Raw genomic sequence first — 27,994 nt, 5'->3', positions numbered from 1 at the left:
TCTCTGTCCACTTACTCTTCCAGAAATTGTGGTAGGGTGAATTTCAGGTGCTTTCTCATGCGCTAGATTTCCAAATGTACAGGAGCCAGGCTAGGGCTGTTGTGCTATCAAGGTACAGCATGTGTTGTAAGCCTGGCACTTTCCCAAAGCACATCTACCAGCTCAGTAGATTTACCTGAAAGATATATTGGCTGAACATTCTGTGCGTGTGCTGCCTAGTTCTGATGACCCCCAAAATTAGACTTGCTATGCAAAAACTGGGAATTTGAACATTCCAGAAGCCTCAGAAACGCTCGTGTGTGAACATGTGTGCCCTTGCAGTAAACAGTATCTATTTCTGTCTGGAGGCGCTGAACTGAAATACCTGAATTGAATCTTTGAGTCTGAATAAGATAACATGAAACTAAACTAGAGCAACAAACTTTGAATTCACTTTCTCCATAAGTGAGATTTTTCATTATTGGAAGAGAATCATGGTCAATATCGTACAACTAACCCCTCATTAGACTTGTGAGTATGGATGATTTTATCCTCAATGACCAAAGATTGCAAGTGAGCTTACATTAGTACTTCAGTTCAATACAAAGGCCGAAGATAAAAGGAAAACTAAGAAGAGCACTATGAAAACAAAATGGATTGTGGGTTTGTGTTTGTTTGTTTCTCATAGAACTTCTAATGAACAAAATCTTTATTTCTTGGTGCACATCTCAGCTACTGAGTTCTGTCATGCCAAACAGAGGAAGGTTTTCGAATACCATCGTTGTAGATACTTTGTGAAAACATTGCTCAGTAGAATGAAAAAATACATTCTGCATCCCTGACTGAGGGAGAAAAGCTGAAGTATGCGATCATACTTTAATAAACCAAAAAGAATAAAGTGTATTTTCCTTTTTTTTTTTTAAGAATGAAAAAGCTTAACCTGAAAATATTAGTTCCTGTGATCACAGAACCAGTTAGTTGCTCTTTTCTTTCATTTGCTTAATGTGTCAGCGACAGATTTAAATGTAAATAATTTTGCAAAATACAATCGCTTGTAAACACTTGTATTATAAAACTGGGAGCATTATCATATGAAAAAAAGGTTTCCGTTTTGTGTGAAGAAGCTTAATTGGTGAGTGCCACCAGTAACTTCAATTGAATGTTCAGGGCACTCATCCAGCCCAAGTGAGTGATCAGAAGTAAGGCACTTTAACAGCAGTTTGCATTAGTGGTAAACAACCATCATGATGTTCTTGCTTGTTATATTACAGCTTAAATGTTCCGCAATGAAGAACTGTTAGTTCTACTTGTATATAGCTATTACTACAAAGTGAACGAGCTATTGAGAAGAATGGCTTTCTAATGGATGACTTCAGAGTCCTATAGCAGAAGGCAGATCCCCTCCACTGCTGAAATGTGACAGTTCAGCACTTTGAGTTCAGCCACAGGACTCTGTTCTACCCTTCCCTAAAAGCTGCACATGCAGATGCTCTGTCTCTCTGCCCCACATCCGTGTTTATTTAATATTTATGTCAAAATTAGAGTTGCAGAAAAATACAGTATTAAAATGAAAAAAAAAAAAAAACCAAAGCAACTATTTCCCAGCATTGTTTTAATACTGCAGCATAAATTGTAAAACAGAGTAGGTCAAAAACAGCTCAACTTCTTGCCAGTAAGGCATTACCAGAATATACATACAGACCTGTTAATATTTTTCAGCTTTCTTTGTTGCATAAGAAATCTGCTTATACACCTCCATGTATCTTGCTGTTTTCTAACAGCGCTATAAACTAGAGGCTAGAGACTGCATTCCCTAATAGGGTAGGTACTTGAAGAAAAGATACATCTTTAAGACCATCATTGTTTTGACCTTTCTTCTCCATTTCTGCTCAATTCATACTGTGATCAATCAATAGCTGCTGTGGAAACACTGGGTCAATATAATTTGAGCTGGTTAGTATGTCAGAATGATACCACTTCAAATTCTGCAACCTTACTGTACAAATAATAGCAATATTTAAAAAAAAAATGTGATGGAAAAGACTTTGAAGGAAAAGGGATATTTTTCCTTAGAATATCTGCTTAATGGGTTGCTTACTTTAACAATGAAATATCACTTGTTCCTGAGCTGACAAGTCTGGATTTGTGCTGACATAAGTAATTCTTAAAAAAAAAAATAGAAACAGACGAAAAATCCTAGATCTCCCTAATCTCAAGGAGATCATAGGGGAAACTGAGAAAATATGAGTGTATGAGAAAGTAGCTTTGTCTTTTCTTTACTAGGTTAGTCTGAAGTGTTTTGGTTCATTAAATCTAAACATAACCTGGAAGAATAGCCTAATTTTAATTGCGTTGGAGATTTCTGAGTTAGAAAGTGGCATGTGTTTGTTACAAAACTCATCACTTGACCAAGGTTTTGGTTTCACCTCCAAGAGGATTGTTGAGCGATGGAGCCTCATTCACTGACAGGTATTGAGAGGCATTCAGGATGCCTCTTGCTGATTTGGGTAAGCCTTCAATTCATGGAACTGTTCCAGAGCATTTACCTTTTTTTTTTTTTTTTTTTTTTGGTAAACAAAGAAAATCTTAGCTTGCAGACTTAATGGAATACATGAACCATCTGTGAATGTTACTTGCAGCTCATTTGCTTCATTGGCAAATATTAAACTGTTGTAAAGATCCAGTGAAATTATGGAAATGGGTTTTAGCATTAAAATCAAAGTGCAATTAGGACATTTCACTACATAATTGTTTGGCAGACTAAGATAGTAGGCAGAAGATACCCAGTGTTCTGATTTATTGGTCACAGAGTATTTCTCTTGAACTACAGAAGCTTGGATACAATTATATTTATACGGATTTTAAATGAGCTACACCTTTATGAAAAGACAGCAAACATATCTAGGTGTTTATTTTGAAAGACTTTTGTTGTTGTTGTTATTTTTAGCATGTTTTCCACCTGTTATCTCCATTTCCTGTAATCCTACATGAGTTGATACTTGCACAGGGAGTAACAACAGCAAATCCTTCATGTTTTACTTTTGTGTAGGTTCTTGTGTGGCCATGAGAGAAAATAGTTAATCACAAAACATCCCAGTTCAAACAATCTTCTGAATAATAATAATAAAGTTACCAAAAAAAAAATTGTTGAAATCCCTAAAAATAAAATATATGTAAAATACAGATACAGAGTTATGACTGCAATTTATTTGCCAAAAGCACGCTACAAATGGTCTCTGCTTTGCTGTCTCCTACCGAGCAACAAGGAATTATGATAGGTAAGAGCTGACCAGTGATGCACATACTCCTTGTGCTTTTCATTTATGTACAGGGTGCTCAGAGTAGGAATATATTTACTGTCTTGTGCAGCTGAACGCTAGGAGCTCAGCTCTTCAAATGAAATACCAAGCAGCTGAAATTATTGCAAGGTTGTTCATAGTTTAAAAGCTTTTCAGAGCAAAAACTGACTTTTTGATTGTGTTTATACAGTAGGGTCCTATTTGTGGCTAGGTTCCCAGGTGCTACCATAATGCAAGTAATTCTTATTTTTTAAAATGCACACTGTGAGCTCCAATCTAGCTTCAGAAGTAAATATTTAAGTACCTCTAATACTGAATATTTGCTGAATGCCTTGGTATGCCTGTTTTCATTTAGTTTATTTATGTGTGCGGTAATGATGGTCCCAGGAAAAAAGCTTGTATTACTGAGATCAGTGGGCATTTGAACTCCTCAGCACTGTTCTGGAAAAGATGGACAAGAAGCAGAACAGCAGATTTGAACTCTGTAGCAGAAATGCTAAGTCACAGCTTGAACCAGTGATTGAGCACCTGGTGGGAAGGCAGGGCCAACCCAAGGGAGCTCAGGTGCATGCAATGCAATGCTCCTGAGTGACCAGAAGATTCCCAGACCTCATTTAAGGGTTGGCAGTGGAGACAAATGTATCTTGCTGCAGATCCTTGTATGCCTGAAGTTTTCAGAAGGTAAGCTGCTGCTTTCCTTTGTTTCTGTGCTCATGGCTGTTGTGTTTGAGTAGATTCTCATTTGCTGCAGCGTGGGACCTTGCTGCTCTACTGTCGTTGCTGTGCATTGCAACTGTAAGAATAATTTTTCTTCTGGGGCCAGGGGTATATTTTGAGTGAAATGAATTATTTCTCCGAGTGTTACTGCTCTATGGAAGAAATATGAGGCATCTGTATTTGAGTTGGACGGTGTCTGGGCATTGCAGATTGCTGAAGTTACTCCAGAATGACTCGTGTAGTTTTCACTAGTGTGGGTGGGGAATGCACAAAGCATGTGCCCACCGCACAGAGTGATAAGAACTGGCTATAACAGTCAGTTCTAAAGGCAGTTGTTTCCTGCTACTCCTGCAGTTGAGGTGCTCCAGATCTTGTTCTACCTTAGTCCCGCTAAGTAGGGCAAGAATATTTAAGTTCTAGTAAATGCTTTAGAAACAAGTAGACATTGAGCTTAAAAGGCATCTTTGATTGCTTCTTCCTGTTCCTTGTATCCTACATGTAATGGAATTCCTTCTGGCTTCATTATGAAGACCAGCTCTCATCTCAGGGCACTTGTGGGTACGCTGGAGCTGTCACCAGCACATAGTTCTTCTGTTGCTGAAAATATACACAAACAAAAAGAAACTGGAGACTGGATGGCTGCAATGGCAGCTCTAACCAGATTATTTTCTCTTCCGTATAATATTGGTATGTCTTATTACCTTTATTTGGGTAAGAAAATATAGTTCATTCTGTTATTTATTCTCAGACCTCTGTTGGGTTTATCCAGCTCCCCATTACATGCTGGTGGCCACTGTGACTACATTGGATTTGTTGGTCCCATATGTTAAGTGGTGTACATTAAATGTACTGTGGAAATAATCATTTTGCACTAACTAGCATCCAGGTATTCTCAGTTAGTGGAAATGCTGGGTTTTTGTCTGTGCGTTTTGATAACCATAATACCTTTGACAGCAATACCTTAGGGCAGGGAAGATGTGTTGTAAAAACTAAATGATTTTGACTAGATTTTCAGCAGAAATCTGTTAGTAGGTATAAAAGTTAATCATTCACCGGACCCTTAGTAACTACTGTAGTTCTTGGGTGTATTTGGCTCTGGGAACAATAGTTCTACTTAAGGCAGCTTCCACAGATGGCTTTGCTGGAGGCGGTCCTTACAAGAGATGAGGTAGTGGTACTGAGGCAAAAGCTTGAAAGCATAGTGTGTTCAGGATCTGGAGGTAAGGATGGGAACGAGATGGCCTAAGGGTAAATTAGGATGTCAAGTTTTGGCCAACTGTTGGAAGTGAAGACTGTTGTGCCAAGGCTTGGTTTTTATCCTTGATTTAAACCCAAATGCTGGGCAGGCAATCTGCTTCCTGACCTGGATGACTTCTGTGACCTGAGCTTGTCCTGTCTTTGAGTGACTTTGTGTGTGGATCCACTGATGTCATGCTGATAAGGAGTTCTGTGGGAGACCTGACTCTTAGTTTGAATCAGGTCTTCTGGAAAGACAAAATCAAAGGAGACTTTGGGGAGATAACAGCAAAACACTTGTTTTACATATCCTAGGCCACTTCTCAGAATGAATATGCTCTAGGGATTAATGTGTAAAGGTTGGCAGTCTGTTTTTTCTCACCACCACTAAATACATAGATAAAATGAGATATTTGTCGACAGAGAGAGCTAAAAAACCTTGGGGTGCATCATGCAAATCAATCTACTTTTTCAATACAATTTCCCTGCAAACACCAGCGCAGTGTAGGGCTTTGCAATGTGATAAATGGGCTGAGGCAGCGGGGACCTAACTGAAGAAAGAAACATGGGTGGCTTTTTTTTTTTTTTAGCATCTCTGGAGGTTAATTGGTGAATTTGACAGTAGACATTTGAATATTTGCTCTCACACAACAACCTGTACAGTCTATGCTGCTAAGTATTCGTTTAACAATATCTGTAAGTATGAATATTTAAGATGATTACTCCAACTCAAAAGCAAGTGAGGTTAAAAAAAAAAGCCTGCTCCATTGAGTCCAGAGTATCTCCCGATCTCTGTGATGTTGCAGATCATTTCTGTTCTCTTCAGAGGCGTAGTACTTAAGTATAAGTGCATGCTAATCCACAAAGTAGATGGAGCAGGAAGATGACCTCTGAGCTGTGAATCCCCGTGGATGGGAAACAAACAAAAAGGAATGGACCAGGGCAACTTTGCAATATGAAGCTGGCACATAGTGATGATAAACAGTCAACACTGGCACAACGCTGTTGTTCAGCTTTCAACAGAGTTAGTCTTGCTGCTACCACTGGGAAAACTAATAACATAACAAATGAAACTATTGTTCAGTTTCATTAAAAAGAAATCTGATAAGATGGGCAAAATTGAATTAGCCAATCTCAGTAGAGTTACCGCTTGTAGGAGCAAAAGCAATATCAGCTCTAATAGAATATATCCCAAATAGTTTTGGCTGGTCCAAGCAGCCGTGGAGTATGAATTTTGTGTGCAGATGCTGGCACAGGCACACAGCACGCTAATGTTAGCATTAGTGGGTCAGTGCTCTGCATCTCCAGCAGCAGCTCCATAGCCAAAGCTGGCAGCGAGACTTGTTAGATCAATGTGATGAATTGATTTCTCTTGGCAAAATGGCACGGAGCTTCCTTCCAGTGAAGCTGACATGCCACTACTGAGCGTCTGTCGGGTAAGGGGTCCCCTGAGATCTCGCTCTCTGAATCCCATATTCTGACCGTCGCAGTGGTTTGTATGCCAGTGTGGGTAACTGTAAATTTATATGAAAAATAAAAAATAGAATCATAAATATGAAAAAGACTTTTATGTCTAGGCTTCTTGTTGCTATAAGCCAGTGTTGGTTTGATTTTAACTTTCGGGGTCGCATGCTGAAGCCTCAGGAGAACACTGTTGTCTGTAAGTGTGCATTTCCTGTAATGGTCCTAGCTTGACTTTGCAGAGTTTAAATGCTTGTATCTCTTACTGGTGACTTAGAATTATTATATCTAAACTAACCAGCATTTGCTCACTTTATTTTGCAGAAGTAGCTATAAAGTACGTTTAACATGGTAGCTATGTTAATATACCTGGTAAGATTTCTAAGCTGTCTGACACAGCCCAGTTCTCAGTTCTGTGATTTGTCATTGCAGGGTGTATGCAAACATGAATAGTCCAGTGACACCACGTTTTGTATTTTTATAACACATAAGATGCAAGATAGTGCAGAAATTTCATTTGCCCCTTTAGTTAGCATGTGAGTTCTAACCTGTAGGGTATGGAGCAGAATTTCACTTGTCAGAATACATGAAGTTATTTTTTTTGTTGGTAAAAACAGAGGTTATAAGGGATGAAGTGTAGCTATTATTGAGCAATGCTGGATTGCAAAAAGGCACTACTCACCTGTGGAAAACTCTTTGAAAGTAATGTGAGAAGTACAGGAATGATAAGGACTGTTTGGCTTTGAAATAGTACAGAGTGGGAGCTGGAAGTGAGGCAGGAGGGATGCAGTTATAATCAAATGATAGCATGCTTCAAAAAAGCTTTATAATATTTCATATAATATAAACACCTATATACGATGTTTGGCAGCAAAAGGGATATCTAAGGAGGTCAACCTGAGTTAAGATTTGCAGGGGATTACCTGCCTAGCGTTAAACCCATTTGAAGTCTCGGGATTAGAATGTCCTTAATTCAGTTAGAGTCCTTATTTTTAATATAAATTAATGTTATTTAATTCTGAATTAAGGACTTACCAGTGATCATTTTTACAGCTTACTCTACTAGAATTAATTTTCCACAGGTGCTTTTTTTCCCTCTAATAGTGAACTTTTGGCCACCTTCTACTAATCAAAATAGTGCTGCTATAGAGAGGACTTCTTTCTTCAGTGTGGTTGTGTGGATGCTTTAAAGCACTTCAGTAGCCATTTCGTAATGCTCTATAACAAGTTGTATCTTCTAAAATATCTCTTAGGCTGTATCATTCTTGAGAAAGTGGAGCATTCTAACCATCCAGGTCTAAATAATATGTTATCAGATTTAAAAGCCTACTGTCCTCAGATGATCAGATTGAGCTACTAAATTTTCAGTAGGTGAGGAAATGAAACATTTTGTAATAGAAATTTAAATCTCCTGCCTTTGAAATGAAATGACCTTGCATGGTACAAGATTTACATTTAAGCCAGTGGGCACTAAAACTTGCTATATGCAATCCTGTATTTTCAGCTAGCTATAACTCCATTTTGTAAAATCAAAATGGAAATTGTATTCCGAACACTTTTATTTTAGCAGGTTTAAATATAGTCATATAAATAAAACTATTAGATGACAAAGACCGATTGGAAAAAGAGAAAAGATTTGAAGAGTAATATGTTCCAGAGAGTGCGGACGTGTGGCAATTATCACAGAGAAAATGTTCTTGGGCCACCTCTGGGGCGTTCATGAAATATGAAACGGTAACGGGGAAATGGAGACAAGTAGAAGTTTGTGTCTGAAAACCCAAATTAAAAAACAGCTGGAAGCTGGGCTGTTCCCAATGCAATCTATGGAACTAGCAGCAGATGTAGGAGTCTGCTATAGCATGATGCATGCAAGGACTTAACAACAACAACAAAGAAGCCTTATTGTGTAATACTTTGACAATGTTATTACCAATTCTCTCAAAAGCTAAAGGACTGACTGTGCCAGTTCTGCGTCTTTTCTAATCTGTTTGCTTGGGCTCTTAGGATAGGAATCACATATAAATGTAACTTGGAACTTGAGACCTGACTACCATGGCATTACTGTTGATGATGAGGAATGGCTTCAGAACATTTTCAATAATTACATTGATTTGATTTGTTTTCATAGGAAGATGTGTTGTTACCTAGATTTAAATCATATACTCAGCCAAGTGTCTGAACTTTCTTTGTATTTCAAGCAATAAAATACTGTTATATCAAAACGAGACACCAAGGGGATCTGCTAGAGGAAAAATCAAACTCAGTTCCTCTCAGGACTTCGCTCTACAACCCGTGTCTTAGCTGCTGTGTCCTACCAGCTCCCCTGGCTACTCCTCGTTTGCCAGTTACTCCTGGTTGTGAATTTCCCTTTTTTGGCTGGGAGAACAACAATGTGTGGATGCCTGGATTTTGGTATGCTGACCCCGGTTGTGTTTCAAGCCAGGGCTTGAATTAACATTGCTGTTTTTAGGGAGGAGGAGAAGAAAGGGTAAGAGGGAACAGGGCACAAATTTGTGTCTTCCTTTCCTGCAAGCCACACGCATTACTAAAACGGCACTAAGAGCAGAAATTGATCAGTCAGTGAAATTTATGTGAATGACAGAAACAGCAGGAGGACTTGGAGCAGATATAGCCATAATATGTCTATAGAAGTCATGTTTCCTAATGCAATTCATCTTTCTATTTTTTTTTTTAGCATGGTTTCCAACATTCAACTTTACAAAAGCTATAGCACTATAATAGTTTTGTAGTTTAGAAGAATCGTAGAATGGTTTGGGTTGGAAGGGACCTTTAAGATCAGCTAGTGAAGAAACTGTGCTTTGTTTTGATGGAATTGAAAGTAAAGCCTCAAAGTAATGCTAGGTACTATAGATATTAATTTGGTGAGTGAGTTAAATCTTGTAGTAATATCCAGTGAAATACTGGAAATAGCAGGTGTCATGGTTTTGTGATTTTCGGTTATTGGTATTCCACATCATAACATCATGTAGTGGATATACCTGGTTCTCAGAAGAGAAGGACTACTACAGTCCCCACGGTACTTTTCTCCTCTGTTACTATTTCCAGCTGGAGGGAAAAGATAAAAGCTCGCAGTATAAAAACTTGCAGATCACAAGACCTCGTCCCTTTTTCTGCCGTCTCTCGTCTTGGCAGCACCTTGCTCTCCAGCCGTCTTATCATCGGTAGTAGAGTAAGGCCTACCTTGATTTTGGGACATTCTCTCTATATATATTGGATTTATCAGCTTAAATTGTAATTATATTGTAATTATAGTGTGTTGTTTTGCATTCCGGTATCTTATTTAGTAAATTAGTTTGTTTCTCCTCAGATTGTTGCCGCTGTTCTTTGCTCTCAGGGCCATCTCCTTACCCTTTTCCCCTTTTCCCAGGGCGTGGACCCGAGGATCCCCCGTCCCCTTCATCACGGAACCGGGCCAAACGCCCATAAACCATTGACAGCAGGAAACATGGTCTCTTCTTGATTGACATCTGCCACTCAAACTTGGACTTCTGGCAACCAATAAAAAACTAAATTTTAATTACCAAAAATCCACTTTAAAAATGAATTAATTTGAATAGGAATCAGGACATCAGTGCATGAGAGTATTCGGAAGTGAAGTGTACGCTTTTTTCTCCCTTTATCCAGGTTAACTTTCAACAATGGACAAGTCCTACTAAGGAGGTTCTAACGCTGTTTGCTTAACTTGCTATCTAAGTTTAGAAAATCCTAACTTTGCTGTCAATTACATATACTCTCTACAGAGTATTTGGAGTTGGTCTGTTATTGTAAAAATGAGAGTAAAAGCGTGTCCCAAAAATCACTAATCTTATTCACTAGTTTTCTCTGCTTTGTCTTCACTTCTGTGCATTTCTCTATATGACTACTGAAATGACGTTAAAGCTACTTCCAAGTAGCTTCAAGCAATTAGTGTGATGATTTTGATATATTAAGGTAACTTTTTAATCAAACTTGGAAGTGTTCTACTTTCATATCTGGAAATTAACTTCTAGTTCCATGGAGCAATAGTATACACTTATTATTGTTATTTTTTTTTTTACTATTCTTCAGTAAAAAGTGAAATGTAAGGATGAAATTTAATGAGGATCCAGTAAAACTCTAAATGCATTTTAGGGTCTACTGCCTACATGCATACATCTGTCTTTCTGCAGAATTTTGTTCTGTTAAACTAATGCTGTGTTTTTACTGTTTAAAGAGAGATGTGATGTGAGTGGTCAAAACCAAGGAAAAAATGTAATGATGTGTGACTATCTTGTATTAACCATTTATAGGAAATGGTGAAGCCTAACTATAGTGGAAAAGGGCAGCAAACAGATATTAAAAAGAGGTCTTGGCTGAAGGGCAAAATATGTCACTTAGAAGTGATGGCTGCAAATGGGGGCCTATGTTAAAACACTGTCCAGATAAGCACTTCTTAGGCATATCTACAGAGAAAACTTAAAGCAGTTAAGGTGGTGGTTTTCCTGTAAGTCTTCATGAATATCAGAATATATTTTTTATACACTTACATTATCAAAATGGTTTAACCCAAGCCAACATACTCTCTATAGGTACACTCTTACCTTATAACAATTTTACCTTATAAAAATGCTTTATTAATTAACCGGGGTTATGGTGTCTTTGGGGAACACTTCCTGAAGTTACCATCAGAATCTTTTTTTTTTTTTTTTTTTTTGACTGTAACTTGGGGAAGCTTTTTCAAAAGGAATAGTGTATTACTGTTAATGTGTGATGATGCTGAAGCTAAACATTGTCCCAGTTGGGAGCATGAAGAAATTCAGAAATTCCACTATGCTTGTTGCTTATCCCCAGTTTTCTTTTTTTCAGTTATATGACCTTAGAAGCTTTTTAGAATTAATGGCCACATTCACATCAAATTGTGAATTCGAAGGTTGATAGAAACTGCTCTCTCGACTTACTTCTGGATTCAGGAAAACCCAACTGCTGTTAGACAATGTTTTGTATGCTGTGAGATGTATCATCTGCTTGATGGGGGAACAAACAATAGTTCCCAGTAGTGCATGACTGCTAAAACATTACTGAGCTAGCAAAATTCATACTCTAATATCCTCGGCTTGACTTTAGCATTTTCATTTCTTGAAACCTGTAGCTCTGGTAATCATTTCAACTCCTGCATGATTCATGATGCAGCTGTATGGTTACTTTGGATTTCTTGTCTAAAAACATATATATATACATATAAGAAAGTGAATGCCTTCCTTATAGTTGGTAGCTATGGGAACAAAAAATGTACATTTTGACTTGTTATAGGGGTTTAGTGTTTTCTTATTGTGTTATATGCCTGTACGAGTCACCATTAAGAGGATAATGATTCCTGGCACTTCATTTGGCTGCAGAGGATAAGTCATTAGCCTAAATGTAAGCTGATTTAAGAAGAGTCCATTTTCCTCAAAAGAGAATGGTACTCTTTCTGCTTTGGTGCATTTGCCAGCATCTCTGGCCAGGTGCTGCATTCTCTGCCTCAGAGACAGCGGTCCCGAGAACGCATTTTGGAGCTGGAAGCATATGGCTCAGTTACCAGGCTACTTTCTGTAGCTTCTCCCAGCTCCTTGTTCCAAGCAGAAAAACAGGCATGAAATACCCAATCTCTGACTGCTACTGCAGGAGAAAGTCCTGTTCCCGCTGCTCGCTTTGGAAGCTCCAGCGAAACAAAGCACCTTGGAAGATTCTCCTTAAGCTCCAGAGCACTTGCAACTTAAATGAGGCTTGCTTTTAAAGTCAGAGGTTTGTGCTATAGCTACAAGAATCAGGTGATGGAGAAAAGATTAAAGCATATAGTCCTACTCAGATAGTTACTGATATTTTAATATTTGTTAAAATAATAACAGTTGTCAGACCAGCGACTTCCTTTTCTGGTCATGGAAAGTCTTCTATTGTCGATCTGTGAATGTTTCAGTTCAGAGCATTAGTTGACAGCGGTTCCTTCCTCCTGTTCTGTGGACTTGTGTGTTAAAGGAGTTTGTTTCCTTTGACCTTACTGTTTGTGCTTGCTCTTTTTCAAAAATGAATGGTCAGGCCAACAAGTATCAGGAAGTATAACAAAGCAAGAAGAAAAGCATCTAATGTAAATTACTTCCACTGGAAGATAGCCCTCTTTCATAAAATGTTGGCTGCAGAGAGCAGGTTCTTGGAAAAGTAGTTGTGCATCTGTATATTATATGTATATAATTACTCTTGAAATTACAGCAGCTTAACACTTCTGTATAGACCAAATACAGGCCAATTTAGAGCAACTGCCTTCTGTAAAGTGAGACTAATAACTTTATCTAATTTCTGGCGCGTAGATATTCTTGCAGTCATCGTAGGTGTAAATTAAGGCCTGGACTGGGGCTGATCTTCATTTTTTCATCAAGTGGGGCTGCCAGCATGTCCAGTTCCCTCTATTTCAGTGGTGTGGAGAAAGCCAAGATTTCTTATTATTACAACCCAAGTGAAACAGAATAATAAGTAGAAAATAGAAACATAGCTCAATTTGCTTCTTCTTGATTATATAGCTTGATATAAATTTGCAAATTATTTCAAATCCTTTTGAGTAGATGACCAAGGCCCGACCATATATTCTACATCTGCAGTGATAAAATGGCAGCGCTCTTGGTTGCCTTAATGCTTGTGATTTGTCCCTACTGATGACAAACTTTTTTTTAGCTGAGTGCACTGCTTATGGTGCAGGTTCCTGTCAGTGTGAATTTGATTCATTTTACATTATTGCACCAAAGGTTAAATCATGTCATTTCTATCTGTGGCTACATGGGTTTGATTTGTGGTATATGTCTAACTGGTGAATACATAACATAAGATTGATTACGATAGCATTTCTGAGAGTGTAATGATAACTTCTTATGGCTTTCAGCTCTATCACTGTGCTGGTGTCATGCTGTTCTGAAATGAAAGGCAGTTTGAGAACTCATGTTACACATGTCATACTAACTTGCAGGAAAAGAAGGTGAGAAGTGTAGCAATATTCAAAAGACCTGGGGGGGAGAAATTACGTTCATTCATTAATCTCTCTATAGCATAAAAAACTGTTGAAGTACTCAGAAGTTTCACAACACCCTATGTAAAATAACATATTCAAGATAATAGAGCGAATGGAGCTCTATAATAGCTGAAAATGAGTAGAGTGAAATCTGTGAGTAATCTGTAACATCAAATATAAGTATCTGAATTTTGAAAGGTCAATTTTCATGTTAAGGGTGATGAGAGTGAAGTGTATTGGATTCATTGTGACCATCTTCTCAGACACACAGTGAGTCTACTTTTTAAAAGCAGTTAGTGATTTGAGTGCCCGTTTAATGGCATGAGAACTAATAGGATTCTTTAAAACCTATTAGCTATATGGCCTGTGTTTTTCATTTTGACCAAATAGCCCTTGATATTCTGAAAGCGGCTGAAAAGTATGTGCAGAGGGGAAGATGTCTACGCAGACAAAAGAAACATAGAATAAATGAAATTAAAAATCAAAGCACAGAAATTCAGTAGTTGGTCTGGGAATGTGTTTCTGATGTTCTGGATCCTCTTATTCATCATCATCAGCAGCAGCAACAAAATATCTGGCACCCTTGACTTCTCCTTGGCTATCCTATTTTATTTTTGTATATATTTTTTTCTGAATAATCTGACCCAAACAGAAAAAAAGCGTTATGTCAAATGAGGAATTTGCTTGTGATCTGAGTCATGGAAAAAATGGCAGTGCTCACTCCCAAGGAAGTGAGTAGTTTGATGTCATTCATCTCAGAACCCAACAGACTAAAGATGGATGCTATATATCAGAAGAAATCCCCGAAGCTTCTCTCTCCTCCTAGAACTGATCAATCACAGAAAGGTCCATAAAGTATGTCCTAGTGTAAATGGGCACTAAATATCCAGGGATCTTTCTGAAGTAAGTGAAAATCTAATGACCACTGGAGTTGCTTTCAAGGTTAAATTTTATTTCCTACTTACACCTTCTCATTTTTTTCTTTCTTTTCTACCTATACACTGTTCTCTTTTTTGTGTTTTTTTTTTTTCTTTTGTCAGGGAGCAAGGAGGGAGCGGGATTGAGGTTGCTAAGTTGGTTGGTGTGTTTTAGAGAAGATGCAGATTTTAATTTGTGACCACAGATCATTTTACTGAAGCCATTATGTAGGCCTCCTGTTTTCCTTTCATCTGAAGTGGAGGAGGAATGGAACGTTCTCTCTGCTTGCGCAATGATAGCTCGTCGTGGAAGCTCCTTGCCGGAGACTGGACTGAATATAGGCGCTGCAAGTCATTAACTGCGGTTGTCACGGTGTACTTTTTAATCAGTTGGAATAGACAGAGAGCGCAACAGAGTCACAAACACAGCAAGAAGTAAACTTCTTGCCCTTCTTTCAAGGTTATGCAATAGGATAAACATTTTAAAGAGCAGTGGCTGTGCTGACGGTGTTGGAATAGTGAATGAGGATCCTGCCTCCTGCCTTGAAGTTTTGTGCTTGAGAGAGAGAATTTTTTGTATGTTCCCTGTAAGCAGCCAGTACTGAACCAACAAAATACTCAACTACTAAATTCTTGTTTCATGGCTCCAAATAACAACAAACTGTAGGCTAAAAGTTGTTAATCATCAAAGATGATTCAAATCCACTGATCATGTTTGTACTCATTAACTAGGTCTTCATATTTATATACTGATGTTCACAAGTACCACTTAGAAGCTGGATATGTTAATTAAGCTGTTCAAACACTGTTTACAATACTTCAAATTAAAAGCAAATTGGATTTGTCTGTAACTACAGCACACGTGCATCAGGGACTGGATTGTCATATCTCTTGAAGATACAGTAATCAGAACCATACTCATCATTAATTGAATGCTAATGGCAGATTATACTACTTGGAATTGTTGGATTTTGTATATATGTGCATATGTATGTATATTTATTTTTTATCTTGCACCCCAGATGTTTAAGTAGAGAGTTTTTTATTTGTTGTGTCCTGAACGTGTAAGTAGACATGAATTTTGTGGCAGTAAAGCACGCTCAAAGTATGCACTGAGTCCTAAAGAAGATCACTATTTGAAAGTACTGAGTTAACCCTTGTCTAAACTTGTGCCTTCCACCTTTCTGCGCCAGATCACTAAATATAGTACCCACATCAAGCAACTCTGGTACTCTCTTCTTTGCATATTAAAGTATGTATTATTGGTAATGAGTAGTTCCGCAGAACCTGTATTCCTGGAAAATGCAGTCTAAGAAGTCCTCTGAAATTACAGACAATAACCATTTCACAGTTCATGTTGTATGGAACTTAATTACATGATAAAATAAGAAGTCTGGGCAGTGAGAGCTGAATTAGGGATAATTCCATTGTTCCAGAGATCTGGGGGATGATGCATATCTTTGATTGTATTAGTTAACTCCTCCCAAGAAAAACTAACCTCTGCTTGTCAAAATTACTCATGACACAGGCCTTGTGCCATGCCTGCTCTGGTCACTATGGGTGCTAGATCTGTGTGATAGAAGTGTTTAAAAAGCATGAAAGTTGCAGTAGGCAGGAAAAAGGAAGAGAAGGCATGAAGATGGAAAGAGATGAATCAGGCTCTGAGCAGAGGGTTTTTTTTCTTGCTCGTTTTGTGAAAATAAGATGAGGATTATCACATGAAACAAGAAGTCAAGGAGCAGTTTCGCAAATATGCGTGATCCTTTGTGCATCTTTAAAGTCTTGTGTGTGCTGTTTGCATGCCTATGTTTCCTACAGTTCCCTTCACTGTAATTGCACCCTTGAGGACTGGTATTTTGTAGTGCTCTCCAGAATCTCTTCAGTTGCTCTTTTCTAATTACTGAGACTGCTAAAAGCGGGAGGAGTTGGGGTGAACCCTCTGAATTACAGCTGAAGAGCTTGGCTACTTCAAGCTGAGCATCATTATATTGCAAATCTGTGGGGTGTTTTTGTTTTGTTTCCTTTTCTTTTGTTGTAAAAAGAGGTAGGAGGGAAATCATGCTATAACTTTTTCTGAGTAAATGCAACACTTCTTTTTGTCCTACTTTTACTGTGAAAGTTGCTAGGAAATTGAGGTCAGAGTACAGAAGACACAGTTCAGAAGTTTCGAACCCTTACATACCTGCTTTACTGAAGAAGAATAATGAAACAGAATAGCCACAACTGCTAGAATAGTTTCAGTCTATTGAATTGCATCAGCTTTAGACAACTAGATTTGAACTGTGACATGTGAAACAGAATGTTGTAAATAGCATGGCTGTGTGCACAGCACAGTCCCTTTCTTTGCCGTGCCCTTCCCTGTAAGTCTGTCTGGCTTAGAATTCACCAAAAGCTTCTTCCTCGCTAATAATAATATAAACATTGATAATTTTGACATGTCTGGACTTCTGAACTTCAACTCAAATATATTTGAGTGTGACGTGTACCTCTTCTTGAATTTTGATTCTGTCTAATGTAAGCTATTCAGTTCATACAGCAGTTCATTTCCAGGTACAATTTGAAGCTTTAAAAAAGGCGCTTGAGAATTTGAAGCACTTCCAGTAGAGATAGGAGAACTAGTTCAAGCAAAATGAGGTTTATGGTACGGGAGGGTGGCTTTTTTGGTTTGTTTAATGTTTGTTTTTTATTCCCACAGTGCTCTGTAACTCCTAATTTTGGACAGAACAGATGTATTGAAATTCTTTCTTTTCCCTAGTCCCCCTTCCTAGCGAAGATGCATTCGCAGGGACAGATTCACTGGTATCGTTGAGGTAGGGAACTGGCCTGGTGTATTTCAGGCCTAACCAAATTCTGGAAATAGCACAAGAAAATGAAGTCTTACATAAGATCTTGACCAGTGGAAGAAGTAATGTGTTACTTAAAAAAAAAAAAAAAAAAAAAAGAGAGAGAGAGAAATAGCCAAGATAGATATAAAGATGAAGCTGTTAACCAAAAATAAACTGTATATTTAGATCTGTTAATTCTTGTTAAGTAGATGAAGGAAGGATTCCCTCTGAAGTGGCTTGGAAATTCGATGGTAGTGATGTGTCTCTGTCCAAGACTAGACGGAAATGATACAGAAGGTCTGGGCTTGCCCAAGTGCTGACCCTGAGTGCACAACTTCTGCACTTGTGCAATGAGTCAAATTCAGGTTTAGGCAAGCACACTGTTGCTTACAGAGGCAGACAATGTCTGAATGGTGTAGATATCTTAAGTCATCACTAAGTGACTTTATGAAAGCTCACTACTTTCACATTTGCTTTACGGGTCATTATGCTTATACTTAGTAAGTTCTCAGAGCAGGAACGAGAATACATCCTGCATTCTCTATCCTGGGCTCCAAAAGTGCCTTTAAAATGTATTATTGCTACCTACCTAGCAGTTGCCACCACCAATTTCTTGAGATTTGAGCTGTTAACTACCAGTGAATGAGTATATGCACCATGGCCTTTAACTTCATCTTTGGGTTCTCATTTCTGATGTTTCTTTCAATAACTTCCATAGATTCACTTTTATCTTTATTTTTAACTGCCACTGACATTTTTTTTCCAAGCCACGTCTCGTATTTTTAGGCTGTGTGCCCACAATAGAAATGCTTACCTTTTCTTTCATATCTTATGTGTAATTTGTTGGTCTTGACAATTCCTTTCATTCTGAAAAATATTGCTTGGGAAAAAGCAGTTTTAAAACAGCAGCAACTCAGACTATTCTTGTTGGTACCCGGTGTTTGGACCTGCTACAGACTTGTCTTGAATGTTGCAGCATAATACGCATCTCCAGGTAATGGCTTCTGATGCACTTTTGTACAAAATGTTGCTGAAAGCTCATGATCTGGCTCTCCTTTTTAGGCAAACAGGAAAATGCTGGGGGAACAGATGAAAGCATTTGCTTTCTCACCCTTGGAGGAAGAGCTGTGGGAAGGGACAGGGAGATGTCAATGCAGGATTCTAAACTTGCTGTGGATGAGCAAAGGTACATTCTCCCAAAGAGCTGTCACCTTAAGTTACAGTGTAGTGCTATGGCAAACTGCCACCCTGCACATGGGAATATTTTGAAGTGAGCAGAGTACGCTTCCCAGGCACACCAGCTTGGATAATGTGAAGGAGGGGAAAAAAAGAAATCTTGCTTGTCAACATTAAGAGTATAAATAAAAAATTAACTAAGCCTTTCCCATCTGCTGCGCCAGTAAATTGAAAACTGTCCCAGTGGCTTTTAACCTTTTTTTTTCCAGGCTTTTGAGTGGAAAAAGTCTAAGATATATCCTTTAAAATTCAGCTTTTGTAGATGGAGATGTAGTCATGTTTTCTCCCTTCCCTCTAGAAGGCACCTGAAGAGATTATGCCTGTCTACAACACCTCTGGTAATTTTGGGAGTACTCTGGTCACCCTGGGGAGACTGCTGACACTACACAGCATGAAGGCCAGCCTCCCTAGGTGCTCTGGATCATATGAAGCTTCGGAAATGCTGTTGCATCTTCCTCCTTTCTTTATTTTCACATGACAAAGTTTTTGTGCCAAGAATCTTACAGCTTGGAGTTCAAGATTCTTTGCTTGTCTACAGCAGTGTGTGGCACAAGGAAGTCCTTCAGTTTCTCTTTGCCAAGCATTATCCCAGGCATAATTTCTATTTAAATAAAGCTGTGGCGAATGCATCGTATTGGTGATGTCTACCTTTTCCAGTATGAACAAAAAAACCTCTTCCTTGGAACGTGGCTGGAAGAAAACCTTCTCTTTATAAAGAGAACAGGGAGAGAACACTTGAGTTGTCTAGTCTGGAGAAAAGGAGGTTGAGAGGTGACAGCATTTTTCTCTGCAACTTCCTGAGGAAGGGGAGAGGGAGGTGCCTGGCTGTGCTCACTGTAACTGATGATAGGACACACAAGAACTGCACAAAGCTGAGCCTTAGGTTTGGCTCAGGCTAGATATTAGGAAAAATTTCTTTACTATGAGGGTGCTGGGACAGACTTTCTAGACAGTTAGTTGATGCCCCAAGCGTGTCAGTGGGGAATTGAGGATCATTGTAGCTTTCTTCCAACTGAACAAAACTGAATTAAAGTATTCCATTCCATTTTATAAAAGGCAGTGTTCATACAGCAGAAGGGCTTGGCATTGGCATTAAGCTAGTGTAAGACAGAAAAGGGATCCTGTAGACAGGTACAGAAAATAACTCTGCCTATTTGATTAGGAAAAATGGCCCCAGCAGTTCTCAGCTTTGGATGAGAGGGCATAAGGCACAGCAGAAGTGCCTGCATGAGGATAAGAGTGGATGGAAACTGCTGTGTCTTCCTGATGGGCAGGTCCTGAGCAGCTGAAAAGCTGTAGCTGAGCTACACTAGCAGGTCAGTGGGTTTCTGCTGTTATGTTTGTTTTTTCTCTGCTTTTAAGGGAGAAGACAGCATTGCACATCTTCAAGTTTTCCTGATGGTGTTTAAGTTCTGAGAACAGACTGTTTCAGTCTGAGAGCGAAGACCATCCATTCATAAAGAGATCAGCTGAGAGCATCATGCAGTCTTTGACAGTGCTGGGTGACACTTGATTGTATGCAGTGGATTTTTTTGTGTTTTTAATAGCTCACGAGTCTCAACTGGAGTTAAAATGGAAAGTTTTTCTGTGTTTAAGAACTCTCAAAAAAGAGATTAGGTAAACCAAGTTTTAAGGGAAGTGTATGCAAGGAAATCTTAACAGCTTATTTTCTTGGCTATATAAATAACTGAACCTATTTAGGAACTTGTTTAGTAACAATGGATCAAACTAATAATGTCCATATGTCCCATAACCTGCAATTGATTTTGTAAAGACAAAAAGATGCATTCTTCTTTGGTGGTACTCTGCTATCCATGGGATGGAAAAAACTGCCTCTGAGGTGATAGCATCTCTTTTACAGTGGGAATACAAGATTAGGCTGTCTTTCCTTTCCTGGACTATATATCCATCACAACGCAACCCGCTCTGCAGTTTTGCATTTTGACCTTTCTCTTTGACTCTTCAATATGCTCATGTTTTTCTTTCAGCTGTAACTTCTTCTAGCTGTACTCCTGTCCCTACCATTACTCCTACAGTCTGAAATGCTTTAAAAAAAAAATGCAGTTTACATTATTGCTAGTTAAAACAATAATAATAATAATCCAGTCCTCCTTTACAGACATCATTACTGTTCATGTATCAGATTTATGTGAAAATTTTAAAAATGTGTTTATAACTGAGTAATAAGTTACTTTGGAAGAGATTGTGCAAGGGGTTGAAAGTACATTATGCAGCAAAAGTTGGTTGTCTTCTTACATAGGAATGTGTAAATATCAGTGGAAAATCGCAGTACTTTGAGTTAGGAGAGACACAAATGAAAATTAATTTTAAGGGGGAAGTCTGTTTAATATTCTTTTATTCTCATCTGAATTTTTTTTTTGCTTAGAAAACTCATCATGTTTCCCCTCACCCTGGTCAAATCCTTATCACGTCATTCAAAACTCCTCTGTTTACCCTTTGAAAATGTAATTCTTTATATGCGGCCAACGTAATATCTTCTACCTTTGCCACCTGACATCTTAGAAATAGGATTCATCTGTGAATGTTTATTAGTTCAGTCTTCTATTCTAAAAGAGTAAATATTTGGCTTCACAGTTGTGAAGCTAGTATAAATTTTGCAGTAAAACTTGTCTTAATTAAAATCATCAAAATATGTGTCAATTTGTACATGTACAAGAGGGTGGGTTTAAGTTAGCTAATTATGAAGGGCTTCAGTGTCTCTCTATTTCTTTCTGCAGAATGTCTTTCAAACATTGGATTTTGCAGCAGGAACAACACCACATTGTATAAAAATCATAATCAACAGAAAGTTAGGACTTATCCTAAAACTTCCTGTAATTACATTTTCTAAAAGAAATGTGGGCAGATGTGGTTACGTATGTGGCACAAGTATGGTATAAATGTAGCTGATTTTTAAATACCTATTTGTTTTTATGCCTGCAGTCATCTCAAAGCACAGACAAAAAACATCTCGAGGTCACACTAAATGGAGTGGTGATACAATCAGTTAGCTTGGCACGTAACTTTTATATTTGCTGTAGTAATGGTTTGAAGATGTAAAATAAGAGATCATTTTAAAAACTTTTGCTGGAAGGATGAAATAAACCTACGGAGAAAAGTATGTGGATTACTTTCATCCATGACAGTTCTGTGTTTGATATTATGATTAAGTTTTATAATTAGCTTGGAAATCTTTATATGTATGTATATAATAAAAGCATCTAGGCTAATTAGTTGAGGAGGGTGAAGGTTACACCACAGGACAAGATGTTCATTGGTACTAGATTCTGGGTAAATAGAAAGCTAGATTGAAAACTGCAGCACTTTAGATTTTACACAGCGCAAAGCCAGGTGCAGCTTGATTTCATAAAACAATAACCCCTGGCTGATGGAGTGTAATATGGCACATCTTCAAGAATAAATGAGACAAAATATTCCAATTACAGACTAATCTTACTACTTTCTATCCTGAGCCAAGTATTTGCCTCAATTGTTCAGCAACAAATTACCCCAGCAGCAGAGAACTGCCACAGAGGATAACAAAGTGGTGTCTGCTCAGGGAGATTAACTGTTGATCGGATTCTCATATTGAGAGTTCTTGAAGGAAAAAAAGCAAACTAATTCACAGCAGATGAGACACTGATGTCTTGTTCTTTGTCTTCAGAGGAGCCTTCTGTGCTGTGTTCGCCAGGATTTTTTTGGAAGCTGCTTTTTGAAGGTTTGTGTGTCTTCTGCACAGCACATGGTGCAGTTTAAAAAAAAAAAAAAAAAGAAAATCAAACCTACAGGAACAGTTTTATGAGGGGTGGGAAATTTTAGATGTGTTTAGAGTGACAAATAATGCATGTATTCAACACCTCTGTGAGCTTTAATTAATGATTTGCCATTAGCTCCTTATTGTACATATATCATAAGAAGGTATTCCTATTCTTTTGGATTGTTGTTTTAAGATTGAGGTTGATTTTCCCCTACGTGCCATAGAGGTGAATGAAGACGTGAAATTGAATGGTGAAGAAACAACAAAATGATGTACTAGTTTCAACCACATTGTGGGTATCAATCTCTTATTGTGTTGAAAGAGTCTTACTCAAAGACATTAATGTACGTAATGCATTTGGATTTATTCCTTTTTGCTCTGAATTTAGGCATTCCCTTTGCCATCCTTCCCCTCTCAGCTACTGTAACGATGGTCTTTGTGTGTTTCAGGCAGCAGGGATTGGATGGATATGCCATCCTTTATTTTCTTATAGCTGATTAACGCTGTTGCCCCACACAGACCCACGGCTGAGTATGAAATACTTTAAAGACTGGTATCGCAGCAATGATCAGTGGGTTTGTAAATATTTTCTACAACTTAAAAAAAAAAAAAAAAAAAAAGCCTTATTACTATGCTGGAAATGGTCACTTGATGTGATACATATTTTTGAGGCTGTGAAGATTAGCCTTATTTTCAAATAAACAAAAGAGCTATGTGAAGATGGCTTAATGAATTCAGCCAAAATTTTCAGTGAATGGTTTAGCAGCCATTATTTAAGGAAATGCAGGCTTTAACCTAGCTTGATATCTTAGTATAACACTTAACCTATGCCTTCTCTATTATTAAACACTCAAATCTAGGTTAACTGTGCTGCTTAGTGAGCACAAGCTGCTGAAGAGAGTTCATTTCCTTGCTCGTTTGGAAATATTCTCTTGAGGGAGAATAAGCAGTATTTAAAACAAAACTCAGAAACCTTACATGACCCTGAGTTACTCCTGGGACAGCCTGGATAGTGACTACAGTCACCAGCAGCACGCACTACACTCTTTCTGTGTGAGAGAGGTAGAGAGGAAGAAGCACAGAAAAGATGCCAATCCAAAGGTGCTGACTGAAATAAAATCCTTAGGAGAGCTACTATAACTAGTACAATACAAATACTTGATGAAATATAATACAATTACTTGATCTGTCTGTATTGTAATTTTGCCAAGTGCTGGACCTCCTCACAGGGTAGCACAAGGGACTGAATTGCCTTCAGCTGGAAAAAGTGATGAAAAACTCTTCAGAAGAGTTAACTAAACAGTGACTTTGCTGTTGTTTTCCCCGAGCACTATAAGTAATCAAGTGCACTCATATTATCGTTACGGTTCCAGCAGTGATGTGCAGCAACGTGTAGTGGGTCCATTTCCTCATGTGCAGATTGTCTGTAATGCTATAAACTAGATTATCACAGTGTTTGCCAGTGCTCTGCATTCTCAAAGTGCCCATCTATCCTTCAGACATCTGCAATCAGCCAACTGCTATAGGCTTGGCCAGCCAGTGCTGCTTGGCAAGTAAAAAGGCGGTCTCATTAAAGATCGTTTGATTTCACATACCTACTCAGAGAAGTGGATGACTGTTCATTTACCTAGTGAGATATTAAGAGTAATATTTCAACGGATTGTGATTTGAGTTTAGAATGACAGCGTGGTCAATTCTGTTTGTTTTTTTTTTCCAGAAGCAGGTGAAAGTGAAATTTTAGTCTTTTTGTAAGTTTAGTTGCTTCAAAACTCCATGCACTCGTTTTACAAACTGTTTTAACAACTCACATTCATGTTAATAAACATCTTTCATATTAACAATGGATGAAAAACATACAGGATTTGTTCTTTTATTTCAATAATAACTTTGGGGGAAAAATCCCGCTTTTCTTTTTCTTGCTTTCTGTCAGGAAGTTGTTTTAAATCTGATCTTTTCCCCCAGTCTCTTAGTACACGTGTACCTTTGCAGAGTGCCAGTAGTTGGTAATTTTCACTGGGAAAGTATTGTTAGGTTCAAGTAAGTCTTTGTGCATTGCATTGGAAAACAGTCCTGAATCCTGCAATCCTGATGAGAGGTGGCCAAAGCTCTATATGGGCAGACCCAGTACTAAGAAAGAAACCTGGTTAACATGGTGTTCTGTGTCACCGTGAAGAACTCTTGCCTCATGTTTTCTTCTGTATCCAGACTGCGTTCATATAATGGACATTTAGCATAGATCTTCGAATCTTTGGCCAGCTGCCACAACTGTGAATGCCAGATTCTAAACTGCAGAGATTCCCCTGACCAGAGAACTGGAAATGCTCTGCAATGCTTCTCTTTGTTTCCTAATGGCAAGGCTTCAAAGCCTATCTCTCTAGCCTGCTGTAATACTGTGGGGAAAAGGAACAGACCAGATATGCAACTCATTGCTTCTGTACCTTACCAGGCTACACAGACCTTATGTATGCTGCCTTTTTGGTGTTGTTGGTGTGTTTTATTTTCTTCCAAACATTGTTTGAAAGCACTTTTTTAATTTGCAAAGGGTATTAATGCAGTAAAGTTACATTGGGTCAGGAATGTGGCAGTCTGAATTACATATTGGAGGTCTTAAAAGTGCAGCGCTCATGTATTTATGGTAAAGAACACACCTTTCTTCTAATGGCCTGGAATGTGTGCCAGGTCTTCAGGGCATGCTACATAACATTGCCCTGAGAAGAAATGTCCTAGTTTCCAAGATGAAGAAGTTAAGACAATTAATTGTGGAAATAGATGATGAGGAAGGAGACATAAGAAATGGCAGAGAGAGATGTCACAAAAGTTGTTCTGAGCTTGCATACTAAGGCAACAGAAGTGGTGCCAAGTTAATTTGCACACGCGCATTAAGTGTATTAACTGTATTCTTATGTAACGTATCTAAATAATTAAAATGTGTTCTTTATGTAACTAAAAGAACATAGTGTCATCAGCAAAGTGTGAAGTGTAAGGAAAGGTTCAGGGGAAAAGTTTTTCCTCTTTAGCTGTACAGATGACAACTTGAGTAATGTTCTGCCTATTTCATAATTGTCTGGGCCACATTCAAGTGAGATGTGCATTGGGGAAGTCCTAACGGAATTCATGTGAGTTCTTTTGCTTCTCCGAAGCTCAGCTTGAGCTAATGTCATCGTTATTTTGGGGGCAAACTGTGTCTTCAGTATATGAGATTTACTGCACCCACTACATACAATGGCGTTCTCCTTGCAAAGAGAGAAATCAGACCCCTATTCAGATGTTTTTGAATGTTGAAAAAACTTATCTTTTGTAATGAGTGGAGGGAGGAGTTAGAAATCAATTCTGCCTAGGTTACATCTGAAAATAAGTGAGGTAGCCTCACTGCAGCAGACAAGCTTAATTGAGATGCAGGTGTGTGCAATCACATCGTTCAGGCAATTGAGTGTAGTCAATAAGCTACCAGACTTCAGCTCTCTGTGGGCCATTATAAACAAAATATGCAGCATCCATAGTAAGTTTGTTGATGTCGGGGGGTTTTTTTGTTGCTGTTTTTTGAACTTTGTTTCATGTTTGCATATAGTTGTGTAGTAATGATGTTTCATAAACAGGTAAATGTTGGAAAACATCAGGAGTTGTTAACATCCTCTTCTTAGGTTACGTTTGGGCTTCCTGTGCTAGGAGCAATTTGACAGGTGAAGGCTGCAAACCTATCTGTACCTCCTGTAGTCAAGCAGAGGCACTGTAGAACTCTTACGCTGATCGCCCCTAGATGACAAACGAACCACTCCCATTGGGAAGAGAACATGACTTCATTCTGTTTGCTACGATTAAGAATAACTTTGGTAACTAAGCAAATGCTTTTTTTGTTGCTGTTGTTAATGCTTTTTTTTTTGTGAATTTTAATTCTGGTTTTTAACATTCATTAATTGCCTTAGAAGCTCAGCGATGTTCTTAAGACATTTTCCAGTTGCAGAAACCTCTTTTATTTGCAGTTATGTAATGTGATGTTTCAAGGTGCTTTTCTCCCTTCAGTGCCAAATACGTCTTAATTTTATTTGGCACACAGTAAATATTTATTTTTGTTCTCCTAGAGATAAGGGATTTTCATGCAAGGTTTTTGAGTTGCTTTGAAACAATATTTGTCTTGATAATTGGATGCATTTATCCTGTTTTGTTGCTGCTTTTTTCTTTTAAATGGGTTGCTGGTGTTCTTCAGTGGGTTTTATCCTTTAAAGTCTTGTTTACATAAATAAAATTTCTTAGTTTAAAACATACTACATATTACATGTTTAACATGAACTGTGTAGAAAGAAAACTAAGGAATCATTCCATCAACTCCATTAAGTTCTTGCCAAAATGGATTGTGTGTTGGGGGCTATTTGTTCCTTTTTTTAAAGCTATTTCAACACCTGGTATTTATTTAGGAACTCATCAAGGACCCATGTTGCTCTCAGATTGCTGCTGTTCTCAAATCTCATTTCTGTTTCTCTTTGGATGAATGTGACAGACTGCTTTGCATGCCCAGGAAGCTTTATTTCTCGCTAGGTAGAATCACGTGTTGACATCTCTCGGGGAGTGCCATATGCCATGGCACCTGACCCAGTCCTTAACGCCTATGAGATATGTGATAGATCTGGAACAATCTTTTTAAAAGTTTCTCTCCTGTCACCTTGCTGTTTTAATTTAAGAGTTATCTTAGTAGCGTGCAGAGAGGAATAGAGTATCAGAGTGTAGATTATTTTGATGTCTTTTCAAGTAATAAATAATGCATTCCAGGCTGCAATACCAGCAGGTGTTCTTTGTTCCAGCTTAATGGTCCTGGAGATACTGTTTGTTCTGGAGTAGATTTAGGGTACTTCAGTTACTGGGCAACTAATAAAATGGCACTGAAGACTGTTTCAGGTTTAAATTCCCAGAAAGTAACTTGAAATACTGAAGTTTTGCATGTTAGGTAAAGACATATGAAAGGGGAATTGGTATTCTCAATGAAGTTGTAGAGCAACTTTGATATAATGAATAAACTTCAGACTCAATTGTTGCTCAAGATGATGAGTTATAGTCATTAATAAGCAGGATGTCTCCTTTATTATGGCTGAGTTAATTTGCTTAGATCCTTCCTGACAAACTGAAGGTTGTTGTTGACTCACTTTTCTTCAATGTCAGCACACTGATTAAAGTATTGTAATTTGTATTTCTCGTTAGTAAAGGAGGAGAGGGGTTACTGATATGATGAACAGGATTTCAGGTTTTGTATTCTGGTTTACAAAGTTGCTACATTAATTAGAAATTCACCTCTGTGGACTCTATGTCATTCTTCTCTCAAAAAGGCAGTGAACGATTATTGATTTAGTAGAAGACAGCCACTTTGTTACGTGTTCTAGTGATGCCTAAGGGCCTAGTGTGGGAGCAGGATGCCTTTGACACTGTGCTATTCAAACAGTAGGAGGTTACTCTGACCCCGAAGAGTTTCTACTCCAAATATTTTACCTCTGATATTTTGAAGTGAGGTAAACTTCTTGGTGTAGTCATAGAATTAAATGAAGGTGATCATGGAAAACTGAGTG

At 38.2% G+C, this 27,994-nt stretch overlaps 1 long non-coding RNA gene across 1 annotated transcript; it reads left to right on the top strand.

The window, feature by feature from the left end:
* Positions 3,933-19,606, top strand: LOC110405907. The gene is made up of 3 exons (XR_002443178.1): positions 3,933-3,959; positions 18,512-18,635; positions 18,984-19,606. It is a non-coding gene; the product is annotated as an uncharacterized LOC110405907 (long non-coding RNA).

Source organism: Numida meleagris, chromosome 13, assembly GCF_002078875.1.
Source record: "Numida meleagris isolate 19003 breed g44 Domestic line chromosome 13, NumMel1.0, whole genome shotgun sequence".
In the NCBI taxonomy this organism is placed as follows: domain Eukaryota; kingdom Metazoa; phylum Chordata; class Aves; order Galliformes; family Numididae; genus Numida; species Numida meleagris.
The sequence above is the reverse complement of the archived record's forward strand: the minus strand, read 5'-3'. Positions and strand labels throughout refer to the sequence as shown.